This window comes from Papaver somniferum, chromosome 7, assembly GCF_003573695.1.
Source record: "Papaver somniferum cultivar HN1 chromosome 7, ASM357369v1, whole genome shotgun sequence".
Lineage (NCBI taxonomy): Eukaryota > Viridiplantae > Streptophyta > Magnoliopsida > Ranunculales > Papaveraceae > Papaver > Papaver somniferum.
The window spans coordinates 202724404-202738769 of record NC_039364.1 but is presented as its reverse complement, the minus strand read 5'-3'; positions in this window follow the sequence as shown (position 1 = coordinate 202738769).

Below are 14366 nucleotides of genomic sequence, written 5' to 3'. Positions count from 1 at the left end.
TACCTCTAAGTAAGCCCCAATTCAAATGGTGAAAGTGTATTCAACGACGATACACTAACAGTCACCGCACGAACGAGTATTTCAAAATACAACGAAACGATGAACCTATGCAAAATAGGGAGAAAAATAATAAATAATTAAAAATATTGACCAGGGTGCTGGGAGCACGGACACACGACCGACCGACCATGTCGTGGTCAATCCCACGCCAGTTTTATATTTTTAATGTATTTTTATTATTTTCCATGATTTGATGAAAATTCTCTCATTTTATCAAATCTCCTTCGTCTCGAGGAAACTCCTCGGTTTCATGGTACTTCCATAAATCCATAAAAAATAATATAAAATTAAGGAAAGGAGTGTGGGGCGTGACCATTGGCCAACCGGCCATGCCTTGGTCCCAACCGGCCCCACACCCATGGTTCCTTATTATCTTATTATTTTTATTATTATTTCTCTAATTTCATGAAAAACTCCTTGATTTCATGGTATTTTGCACAAATCATCAAATAATAATAATAAAATAAAATAAATTATGAAAACTTGTGGGACCGGGCCTTGGCCGGCCGGCCATGCCCTAGCCGGTCCCACACGCCCCTTTGTTTTATTATTTTATTATTAGTTTTCCTTGAATTCATCAAATTCCTTGATTTCATGGTATTTCTCTCAAATTAGGTAAAATTCCCTCAAATCATCAAAAATACCTAAAAAATATTATAAAATTAGGGAAACTCGTGGGACCGGCCCCTAGCCGGCCGACCATGCCTTCTACGGTCCCACACGCCCTTGTTTTTATTATTTTAATATTTTTTGCTTCCTTGAACTCATGAAAACTCCTTCAATTCATGGAAACTCCCTAAATTCATCAAATTTCTCAAAATTCATGAATATTTCATAAAATCATCAAAATATTATAAAATTAAGGAAAAGGCACACGGGACCGTGGTCACGACCGGCCGACCATGCCTTGACCACGGCGGTCCCACGCCTCCTCATCCCTTATTTTATAATTATTTTTCATCATCTCATGGTGTTTTCCTCAGTTTCGTCGAAACCCTAATTTTGGCATATTTTCTCGAATGGATGCTCAATTGCACACCACAAAATATCAAAATTCTCAGGACTGAGACGCGGACGCCTTGGGGAAACGAGCACACTATATTGACCGACCAAGATTGGCTCTTTGGCTCACGGAAGCCGGTCCTATCAATTTTCACAGTTTTGACCTAATTTGCACAGTTGCTCGTATTAGGTCCAAAACTCTTCCAAACACTTTGGATTTTCATGAAGTGATCGTCAAGCGGTCACGTGACAACCCAGGGCCAGTTTCATGACTCCATGGTCGGTCCCTCGCCTCGTCATAATTAATTAGGTTTTCTCACCTAAGGCTCAGATGAGCATTTTTGAATAAATGATTAGGCCAACATTTAATCATTCTTCCACCAACAAACCGTCAACTCTTCAGGAGTTCTTTGTATTTGCTCACGTGAGCATATGGACACTACATGGTTGATCCACAGTCCCATGTTGTCGCTCCCTCCTTCGTCCCATGGTTAAAATTCTGACGAACCATGAATTGATCATCAATTGATTAAATTAGGGTTTCTGAATCCAAGGATCATCATTCCAGATTCCAACCTTAATAATTTTACAATGACCTCATGGTCATTAATTTTATTAATTATGCTCGGTTCGACGACCAGTATTCTAATTAATATTTTTGGTACACTGCAAATAATCCATCAGACGAGCAACACATGCTCAGATGATCAAATATTCAACAATCCATCACATGAGCAACACTTGCTCAGATGAGGAATATTCGATCAATATTGGTTCATCAATCAATATTCAACGATCCATCGAATGAGCAATATTTTCTCACTCCATCGTAAGAACTACACCTCTGTCTCATGACATGTTGAATTCATGAGTTTCAGAACATCATGTTCAACTCAACGACTACATGGACTCATCGTCCCATCAAACCACGAAGTCATCAATTGACTAACAAACCACGAGACGTCAATCGTGTCACTTGGGGGATATCACTTAGGGTTTTGGATTGGCGGTCTACGGCACGTGTGTTCAAACACACGATGGAATGTGAGAAAGTCGTGCAATCAGTTGAAGGAATTCACGAGGTAGTGGGTGGAAAACCGACCAAGTCTCCACACGTTGAGCAACTGGTTTCAAACACGATCTCCACTTCCCCACTCCTTTATTCCATCAACTGTCACACTTCATGGAATCATGGTGTCTACAATTCCAGCAATATAAATAAGTCTCTGAATCATGATTGAATCATCAGCATCAACAGTATCAATCTCACGTCTCATCGACAACACGAGATCATCAACTCATCAATTGAGCAACTACTCTCAATTGAGCAATTTCAATCACTTAAAGCTTATCGTATTCGGAATTCACACACCGCAATCTTTGATTACCATTGATTCCACACATTTCTCAGCTTCCCTCCTACAGATCAACACATCCTTTCTTGTGACCGAATTTACTCTGGAACGGTCATTGTCTTGATTTAGGCCGGAGTACTACAGATTGATCTCTCGAATCTAAAGCACCCCCTTTGCAGCGGTGTATCTGTGTGAGGTTCAACATTTCGCTCGGTTCGAGGAGTCTCCTCCGTACGGTCGTCTCCTCAATTCCTTAAAAACCAGCAAATCGTTTTATCCATCTACACTCCTTAACATCTATTTTGGGCTTCCTGGTTTATCATAGGCCCGTTTCTCTAGTACACGCACCAACCCTCACGAACGTCATGGTTCCTAGGGTTTGAAGGAATTTATTATATATATTGTGTTCCAAAGGTGCAAAAAGATTTTCTAAAAGTCTTTTTTGTGCACAATGAAGGGAAGCAACAGAGTTGATGATGTTGATCTATGTTCTATTTATATCTCATGCTTTCATGCTCTTGATCATGAAAACGAAGACAAACTGCCAGTTCAAATTTCTTCACAATTGGTAGGAAATCTTCTTGGAGACTTTAAGATCGTTCGCGGACAGCTTGGTATCGCAACACAGAATCTAGACTACATAAAAGACAAACTAAGGAAGGCAACTGAGGAACTCACTCTTGTTCAATCCCTGGTTGCAGACAGGATTTAGCATTTCGTCTGATCTTGGTTCTAGTTGTTTACCTAGTATGTCTTCCGTTTTGGATTAGTTGGAAGAATAACTAGTGCTTTGAATAGCGATGATTGTGACTACACATAACTATTTTTGTTTTCATCTTCTTATGTTATTTTTTAGGTTTATTGGTATTAAATTCTAAAAATATTTGGAGGATGATGTTTATTACAGTATTTTAATGGTTTGCGATATTGCAATATTTTTATGGGATATGTATTGTTTACGTCCGTGAACTTGAAGGTCCCATATTGCAGTCAAAAGTAAAGTCGTTCATGAATCGGTATTCGTATTGATAAAAGGACGAATGGACTTTTGACATATACAAAAGTTAAGCATGTGCAGTCATGTATTTGATGGAAAATAGGATAAAATCTTTTGTTCAACAAGGATAAAGTCTATTATGTCGTTATGATGGAAAATAGAATAGATCTTTGTATGTAATCCACGGTATTGATCTTCATTGATCCATTTTATTATGTTTTACCGTGAAGGCTCCATTGTGTGCCCTATGTTGAGCACCTTACAACTAAGTCGATTTACCTTGGCTTTGTTGGTTGTTCCATAAGATGCTATATGTCGAGCATTAAGAACTAAATTAATCAACCTGTTTGGTTATTTAGTTTGTACTCCATAAGTTTTCTTTCTTATGTCGAGTACATGTACGGCTAAGGTTGTCATACTCTATGATGAACTTAGTCGGGGTTCCATAAGTTCTCTTATGTTGAGCCCAAAATAATTAAATTGATTACTTCGGTGATTAGTTTGGTTATTTGTATTCCAATTAGATTAATTATAGGTTCTCTTGTAATTAATCTAGCTGAGTTTTCATATATTCCACAAGTTCTTCTGTTGAGTATATGAAAGGCTACACTATCATGTTCTTTGGTTAATGTAGTCATATATTCCGTAATTTTTTTCCTTATGTTGAGTATTTGAACGGTTAAGTTAGTCATCTCCGTGTGATTGACTTAGTCGTAGCTCCGTGAGTTTACTTATGTTGAGAACTTTCAATTAAATTGATCACTGTTGTGGTTTGATTTAGTTGCGTATTCCAATTGAATTAATTATGGGTTTACTTGTGGTTAATTTGGTTGAGATTTGGATATAGAAAATCATTCCTATGGTTTTTGGTGTCCAATATAAAATCCTTGTTTTCTTTCGAAATTAAGGTCGCTCTTGTTGTTCTCTCGGGAATGACATCAAATGGGGGAGAGTTCTTTTGAACTCGTGCTTAATGGTAATATCTTGCGGGGAGTACGGCTGTGGAATTTTATAGGGGTTATCTTGTATCTTAAAACTCCTTGATGAATGCTGTTAGCTTCGGCTATTAGATTGCATCTAAATTAAGTTGGTATGTATTTTTATTTTGGTCATGAAATGTCTCTTGTGGAAATTTCATTATGATCCCATTCTTGTACCTTTGCCAATTTTATTGACAAAAAGGGGGATAAATATTGTAGTTCACACTACAAATACATATGGTTTTCGGATCATTGTGTAAGGGGGAGTGGTTTCCATGATCGAGATGGAGTATTGACTAAGGGGGAGTGATACATATCACCGTAGTATTATTGTTAAAGTCGTGATACAATTGGACTTTGATGTTATATAATAATACTATGACATTGTATAATAATGATCGAGAATCTCGATTTCTCTCATTGTTATAGCTACGGATCTTCGACAACGATGGTGCTAAACTTACAACCTTTAGGATCATTGGAGTACTTGGAAGGACGGAGATTTCAAGGAACGTTGAAGATTAGACTATGGAATAGGAGCCACTAAAGTTTATCTTTTTTGTATTCCATATGTATTAATAGTTTTGTCACTAAAATTGACAAAGGGGAGATTGTTAGAGCATAGCTCGGTCAACCTCGCATGCGTTGCTATCTCAAGCATGTTTGTCAATGTTAGTGATCAAAACTATAAGTCTTGATTTCTAGCCTACATAGGTAAGTCTCATACTAGGATAGAAAAGTGTAGTTGAGCTCAAAGACTTCATGGCGATTCATCATACAACGACGAAGATATATACAAGGAACCGTGGAACTTCATCAACAAAAAGGTATGTGGAGACTTGAACTTATCTATCACTCAAAAGTCTATCTCTTCTATCTCCTACTTCTTATGAGAAAAAATCGTATGCTATATAGACTAGATCATACACTTTTGACATTTCGAGCTGAGCATTCATTGCTTATCTTTTATCTCGAAATCGTGTGTTGGTAAAGCGTTTCACTTTGACCAAGTTTATCTTCACCTAGTGACGAAAGTCATGAAAAGTTTCAATCACTTTGAGAATTGCTCTGTCGTGAATCGGTCTGTGAATAACTGCTACATAGCGTCATCTGAGAATGTCTCAGTGATTGAAATGAGAGTTTAGATTACATAACCATGTATTCCTTGAACCGAAGTTTTCGAACTTTGTTGATCAAGAGAAATCGGGAGGATTGTGGAATTGGCTTGCCAAGTCCGTGAACCTAGTTCGCAGACTCAGTCCGCAAACTGACGGAAGTTCTCGACCGAGAATTTCTGCTGGATTTTTCAAAACTCGTTTGTGTGCTAAGTCCGCGAACCCAGTCCGCGAACTGGGGGAAGTTCTCTTTCCGAGAATTTCTGCTGAGTTTGGAAAACTCAACCGATTAACTTAAGCCCCCGAACTTGTTTGTGAATTTAAGAGGTTATGATCTAAAGATGTGCTTTGAACATGAAACATTAAATTACTAAGGAATGCTTTATGCAAACCGTGGCTATAATGTTCATGAGCCGATTCAATCGAACCGAATCATCTTTGTTTCAATTGTGTCTTGTGTAGTTACATAAGATCTCATAGCAATTGAACAACTCTTTAACTAGTTCATTTGAGTCAATTGAACTAGTTATAGTGAAGAAGAACAAGGTTAATATGAAATGCTCAAATGGTTAACTTCTTTGGGTTACTATGTTGAACCAACATACACGTACACGTTTGGGCATGGTTTTCACGAACCCAGTAAACGTCTACCCGAGTGTGTGTGACAAGCTAAGTATTCGATCTAACGGTTGAGAAATATTAGATTGAATCTAAATCAGGTTTTCATCTAACAGTGAATATGGATTGCTTTGTAACTAAGGCAAAACCCTGATTTGAAGGCTATATAAAGGAGAAATCTAGCATTGTGCAAAACTAATCCCCACACGTCTGTGTGCTACTAGTGTCCCCGCTAGAGTCGATCTCCATTAACCTTTGATTTTCTTCTCTAAAATCAGGTTAACGACTTAAAGACTTCATTGGGATTGTGAAGCCATACCGATACTACTTTATCGTAGTTGTGTGATCTGACCTTGAATCTTCTATCATACGAGTACAATCGATTGATTGACTTGAGATCCTGAGAGTTCTCCGATAGGCAAGATAAAGAAGTCACAAACATCTTCATCTCACTGTTTGTGATTCCTCGACAATCCGCTTGTGTAGTCAGGAAGGATTGTAGAGAGGTGATTGATTAATCTAGGATGTTCTTCGGGAATATAAGACCGGATTATCAATTGGTTCCTGTTACCTTGATTTTATATCTAAAGACGGAACAAAACCTATGGTTTATCCGTGGGAGACAGATTTATCCTCTTATAGACTTTTCCGTGTGAGACAGATCTGTTTATTATCAAGTCTATGATTTTGGGTTACAGCAACTCTTGGTTGTGGGTGAGATCAGCTAAGGGAATCAAGTGCGCAGTATCCTGCTGGGATCAGAGGCGTAGGAGTACAACTGTACCTTGGATCGGTGGGAGACTGATTGGGGTTCAACTATAGTCCAGTCCGAAGTTAGTTTGCAGTAGTCTAGTGTCTGTAGCGGCTTAATACAGTGTGTATTCAATCTGGACTAGGTCGCGGGGTTTTTCTGCATTTGTGGTTTCCTCGTTAACAAAATTTCTGGTGTCTGTGTTATTTCTTTTCCGCATTATATTTTATATAATTGAAATAATACAGGTCGTGCGTTCGTGATCATCAATTGGAAATCCAACTTTGGTTGTTGATTGATATTGATTGATCCTTGGACATTGGACATTGGTCTTTGGTACCGTCCAAGTATTCCTTGTATTTGATAAAGACTCGCTATTGTTTTTATCTTGAGTAAAAATCAAATCAAGAGAGAGATATTAACTGCTTGAGATACTTTTATCCAGATTGAGTCTGACTGTCTAGTTGATTCTCTAGCAAAGTATTTCGGAGTTAGTCCATACAGATTGCTAATGAAATATTGGGTGGTGTTGTTAGACCCCCGCTTTTTCATAAAGCAAATCCTCTTTGCTCTTCTCTTTTTGTGAAAGTACAAGCCATGTCCAGAGTAAGTGTTGGAGATTCAAGAGGAATTGTAAAAGAATTACCAAACTTCAAGATGACATGCAAACAATGAATCTGATTATAGAGAAACAGTCAGAGACGTCTAGGTACAAAAAGAAATCCAAAAGAATCAGAGGCAGACAAGGTAAGTCCGTCTACTCAACAAACCTTGAAATGTCACCTGGTGACACAAGATGTGAACACTCTGTTCACTCTATTACTATCTAAACCGTAGTAATAAATAATATCCTTATTTTGGACTTGAAAAATAAGGATTACTTCAAGGTTGATTCAAGTTATGTAAATCTTTTGTTGATTTTTATGTTCCATATTGAGCAAGTAAATATTTTATTGTTAAGATTGATAATGGATCATGAATCGTGGAGACTTTTTCAAGGTCCTTTAGGGGTTTGCTATCATGGAGTCTATTTATGTTCATTTGTGAACATCACTGTTCTTTACCTTCTTTTCTAAAGATACAGTCTCATGGCTCCTATAACTAGAGGTACCACGAAAAGAGATGTTGTAGAAGCAGTTAATGTGTATCTGTGTGAAGGAATTGCTTCTTCAAGAAAAAGGAAGGCGAAAAACACGCCTGATGATCCAGGTTCTTCCTCTAACTGCCTATTGTATGTTTGTCATTCCGATAATAACTTTAGGGCTATGGTGGGGGATTTCATCAGGAAAAGAAATGTTTTAAAATCTTGAATCATTTATTCTCTAAGAGATATCTCTCACTATGAACAAATGTTGTCTCTAACAAAGAACACTCTGCGTGAACTGAAAAGAGAACTTAGTGAGTTAACTGATATTTCTGAAGATTTGGAGGGGTTGAATGATGTCATTATCAATAGATTTTTCAATAATGAGAAGGAATTTTCTGTAGATGCCCTGAGAAAGCTCTACAATGTCTAGTAAATCTTCTTTGTTATGTTTTTAGAAGAATAACTAGGGTTTGGTATAGCCATTATTGTGAGTACACATAGTTATGTCCAACGATTTTCATCTTCATGTTTTTAGATTTATTTATTTAAATTCTAAGTTTTTGGAAGATGATTTTTTGTAATTTTTAATCTTTATGATTGTATATATTGCAAATTTTTATGGGATATGTTGTTTACGTCCGTGAATCTGTGACTGTCCCATACTTGTTCAAAAGTTATCTCTATTATGTCGATATGAATGTATTGATGGAAGATAGAATGAACTTTTGGCTTTACAAAAGTTAAAGCCTTTTATGTCATATTTTGATGGAATAAAGGATAAAACTTTTGTTTACGAGGATGAAGCCTATTGTATGTCATTATGCAAATAGTGATGGAAAAATAGGATGAATCCTTGTCTATTCCGCAATATTTGGTCGATCTCCGATCCACATTTTTGTGCATATACTGTGATTGTTCCATAAGGTTTATTATGTTGAGCACAACCGACTGAGTTGATCATTTTCTTATGATTAACTTAGTTGTTGCTCCGTAAGATTCCCTATGTCGAGCACAACCAACTACATTAATAATTCTCTTTTGGTTATTTTAGTTGTTGCTCCGTAAGTTCTCTTATGTCGAGCATGACCAATTGAATTGATCACTTTGTGGTTAATTTGGTTGTGTATTTCAATTAAATTAATCTTGGGATTTCTTGTGATAAATTTGGTGTATTTTTCGACTGAACTAACCATGGGTTTTCTTGTGGTTACTTCAATTGAATATTTTTTTGGATTCACATTCATGTTTTTCATGTGATTTGTTTGTCCAAAAGAAATCCTTCTTTTCTTGTGAAAGTAAAGTCGCCTTTGTTGTTCCTTCGGGGATGACATTTTATGGGGGATAATTCATTTTGAACTTGTGCTTAATTGCCAAATCTTTGTTGGGAGTGCGGCTGTGGAATATTTAGGGGTTATCTTATATCTTTATTAACTCCTTGATGAATGCATTTAGCTTCGGCTTTATGATTGCATCTAAATTTGTTGGTATGTTAATACACCTTTTGGTCATGAAGTATCTCTGTGGAAATTTCATTAGGATCCCACTAATTTTCGTACCTTTGCCTTTTTTTTTTTGACAAAAAGGGGGAGAACTAATGTGTAGTTCACACTACAAATACATATGGTTTACGGATCATTATGTAAGGGGGAGTGATTTTCATGTTGAGATATGTATTGACTAAGGGGGAGTGATACATATCACCATATATTGTTGTCAAAGTTGTGATACAATTAAACTTTGATGTTGTGTAATAGTACTATGACATTGTATAACAATGATTGAGAGCATTTTGTTTTCTCATTTTTATAGCTACGGATCTTCAACAATTGTGATGCTGAACTTACAACCTTTAGGATCATGGATTACTTAGAAGTGACGAAGATTTCCAATCGCTTTGAAGATGCCAAGGAGATCAAGCATGTGGATGAGAAGCTACAGTTTTTTATCTTTTTTTTTTGTAATCCATATGTATTGATAGTTTGTCACTAAAATTGACAAATGGGGAGATTGTTAGAGCATTGCTCGGTCGAACTCGAATGCGTTGCTATCTCAAGCATGTTTGTCAATGTTAGTGATCAAAAGTATAAGTCTTGATTTCTAGCCTATTTATAGATGTCTCGGACTAGGACATAGATAGTGTAGTTGAGCTTAGATCTCTCGGCGTTCATCTCTTGAAGACGAAGAACTACTAAGGGGAGCTTATGGAACTTCTTAGACAAAAAGTATGTGGAGACTTGAACTCATCTATCACTTGGAAATTCTATTTCTACTATCTCCTATATTGAGACATAAGTCGTGTTAAGATATAGTTTTCTCTATATACATTTGAGATTTCGAGCTAATTATATCTTGCTTACATATTTCTCGAAATAAGTGTTGGTAAGTGATAGACGCATTTATGTGTCTATTTTCATCTCTTTTATGTATTTTGTTAGTACCCATTTTTGCTTATTGTGGTGTTTTTATGTTTGTTTAGGTGTTTTTGGAGAAATACCCCTTGTGTAGAAAGAGTTGCTCAATAAGTAGTGTTTTACACCCCGGAGAAATGCACTGTAAGGCACCCCAGAAATGTACCGGAGGATCCCAGAAAAATTATCATTTCCACCCCAAAATTACTATTTCCACCCAAATTACTATTCGCACCCCAGCACTCTGGATAAGGGGCACCTTCTTCTCAAATTCAAATAAACTTTTTGGCGGGAAAATTGGTTCATCAACTGGCAGAATTTCAATCGACAAAATGAAGGTGTTGTGGTGCGATTCAATGGCTCAAACTTGGTAGGAAGATGTGATATAGGTTAAGGAACACGTTTTGGGCTTTTGGTTCGATCAAATTTGGCCATAATTAGCTGGAAAATTCACGGAAGCAAAACAGGGAAACACGGGTTGGACACGGGTTTGAGCGTGTTCTTCTCATGCATGAGGGCTCTAGCAACGTTTTGGGTCGTGTTTAAACACTTCTAGAGTGACCAGGATGGAAATCTATGCGTACCAGAGCAAGAATGGAAAGAAAATATTCCCAAGAATATTTTTCTTTACTGCCGAGTTAAAGAGAATTATATGGAGTAATTGAGGGAGATTCAACGAGCTGTAGGTGTATAAATATGTTCCCTGGGAGTACTAGAGAGGCTGTCGAGAGTTGGGAGGAGAGAAGGAACGTTGCAGATCGAGAACCATGATTTCTCTCTGCTGCTGCTGCTGCCATTGATGAAGATGAAGAACACGAAGAACGGACTCGCAGAAGCAGTCGTTTATCAACAGTGTCTAAGACGCACACGCGTGGGTCGTAGTTCTTCGTACAACAGCAGTTATCATTTATCGTTCTTTTTGTAACAACTGAACAGCGCCTTTGCAACAGTTATTTCTGTTGCGATTTTTCTGTTCAATTTTTTTACTCATTTTTATCATTTGTAAACAACTTTTTGAGCAATAAATAATTATTTTGAGAGCATTTTTACTATGATGAGCTAAAACCCAACACTGGGACGATGGAGGAGGCCAAACTTCATACTTGGGGTAATTTTATTTAATTCTATATTTACTTTTTGCACCAATTTTAATTGAATTAAGATTTTAATTAATTATTTGTGATTTCATTTGATGGTTTATGCTTAGTCCTAGGGATTTTTGATATGCCATGCTTAAGAAATACAAGTAATATTTTATAAAATCTATCTTGGCAATAAACTAGAGTTAAGATTTGTTTTGTTTTGAACTATAATCGCCTAGAATTAAATTCTGAACCACTTGAAAATGAAAAATGGCCGAATCTTTAGTCCCAGTACCTCTCTACCAATTTGTCAATATTTGTATATATATTTATTTTCTAAAAAATTATCCTTCACAAGTCCGAGAGTTTGAACCTCATTACTACAACCACGAAAAATCTTTTATCAGTAAGCTTTCGCTTCGACCAAGTTCATCTTATATCATGAGAAAATTGTCGAGTAACATCTTACATGGTTTGTGTGATACAATCATTTGATGTAGGCTTGGAATGTTTCGACAATGATTATTTAAATATCTTGAAAACGGCTATTGTCATTATAGAAGAATGTTTCAATGATTGAAATAAAGAGTTAATGGTGTAACCATCTTTGGATATAAGCATATATAGTGTGTTCGTACATTGGTGTATAAACCCATAAACCGGAAACCAAGGGTATGCGTATGTGTGTATACGAAATTGGTGAAGGAGACAAGATAAGTATGCGTACCCGTACGCATACTGGCGGAAGTTTTCGAACCGAAAATATCTGATGAGTTTGGGAATTACAAACTCCTGAACTAGTCACCTTAAGTATGCGTACCCGTACGCATACTGGCGGAAGTTTTCGAATCGAAAATTTCTGCTGAGTTTGGAAACTTAACAAACTCAAAATACAGTTGCTTAAGTACGCATACCTGTACACATACTTAAGCTGGTTACTTTGTCAAATCGGTCAGTTCATGGAATTAAACATTTAAATCATAAGGAATACAATCTTTGCAAACCGTGGCTATAATGTCCATGATTGATTCAAGTGAATCAAACCGATTTGGTTTCAATTGTGTTTTCTAAACAATTGAACAACTCTTTAACTAGTTTCATTTGAGTCATTTGAACTAGTTATGGTTAAGATGAATAAGGTTGATATGAGAGTAATCATATGGCTAATCTCGGTTAACTATTTTTGAACCAACCTGGTGTACACGTTTAGGTACGGTTACATAAACCTAAATGAGGGTACATTTCATTTTTGTGTAACAAGCTAAGTTCGATCTAACGGTTAAAAGATATTAGCTTGGTTGAATCAGGTTTTTCATCTAACGGTGATTATTGAATGCTTTGTTACCAAGGTAACTTGGATTGCAAACCCTGATTTGAAAACTATATAAAGGAGAACTCTAGCAACTTGGAAAAATGTGTGTTACTAGTGTATAACTCGAGTCGATTCTATCGTGAAGATTTCATTGGGATTGTGAAGCCAGACCCAACTATTATCTTTGTAGTTGCGTGATCTGATCTTGCTGGTTCTATCGTGTTGAGTGCAATTGAATTTATTGGGTCGAGATTCTATATCTCCGATAGGCAAGATAGAAAAGTAATCACAAACAAACTTCGTCTCATCGTCTGTGATTCCGCAATAACTTGTTTCGCTAGTCGATTAAGTTTATTGTGAGGTGATTGATAATTCTAGGCTATTCTTAGGGAATATAAGTCTGGGTTATCAATTGGTTCCTGTTCACCTTGATTTATCAAAACACGAAACAAAAACTCTTGGGTATTTCTGTGGGAGACCGATTTATTCAATCCTATAGACTTTTCTGTGTGAGACAGATTTGTCTTCAAGTCTTCTAATTTGGGTCGTAGCAACTCTTAGTTGTGGGTGAGACCAGCTAAGGGAATCAAGTGCGTAGTATCCTGCTGGGATCAGAGACGTAAGGAGCGCAACTGTACCTTGAATCAGTGTGAGATTGATTAGGGTTCAACTACAGTCCAGTCCAAAGTTAATTGGTAGTAGGATAATGTCTGTAGCGGCTTAATACAATGTGGTGTTCAATCTGGACTAGGTCCCGGGGTTTTCCTGCATTTGCGGTTTCGTCGTTAACAAAATTCTGGTATATGTGTTATTTCTTTTCCGCATTATATTTTGTTATATAATTGAAATATCACAGGTTATGCGTTAGGATCAATCAATTAGAATATCCAACCTTGGGTTGTTGATTTACATTGATTGACACTTGAACATTGGTCTTTGGTACCGTTCAAGTTACTCCTCTTATTCAATCGGGCTCGCAGATTTTTATTTGCTGATTGCGGATTGAATTAAGAGTTAGAGATATTAAACTCTTTGATATACTTTATTCTAGATTGAGTCTGACTGTCTAGTTGATTCTATAGAAAGTGTATTGGAGTAAGTCCTCTCATATTGCCAAACGAATTGTTGGGTGTGGTTGTTAGACCCCCGCATTTTCAGATCCAACAAATATAGATCGAGTACACGTTTCCTAAAGAAGGAGTACTAAAACTGCTGAGAATAGCACGGACGGGGATCCAGTGTGTGTGTAATCGACCTCACCGGAGAAGATGAAGCTCATTACGAACGAGATAAATCAAAAGAGAAACCATCCAGTCGACCTTATCACTCTCAGGGACCTCAAGGACCAGATGACGCTCTAAACTTGGAGATTCTGACGAATATTTACTCCAAAATTCGTTTAGATCAAGGGCCCTCAACCTTATTACAAGGGACTCGGGAAATTTACTTCACTTTATTATTATACTTATAACATATTATGTATCCTATTGACCTAGTTCTTTTTACGCCGGATTTGTCTTTTCGCTGTCTACAGGATAAACTTAGCGAAATCTTTGAATGGATGCAAATAATTCGTGACCTAGTCAAAAGTGTTGCAGA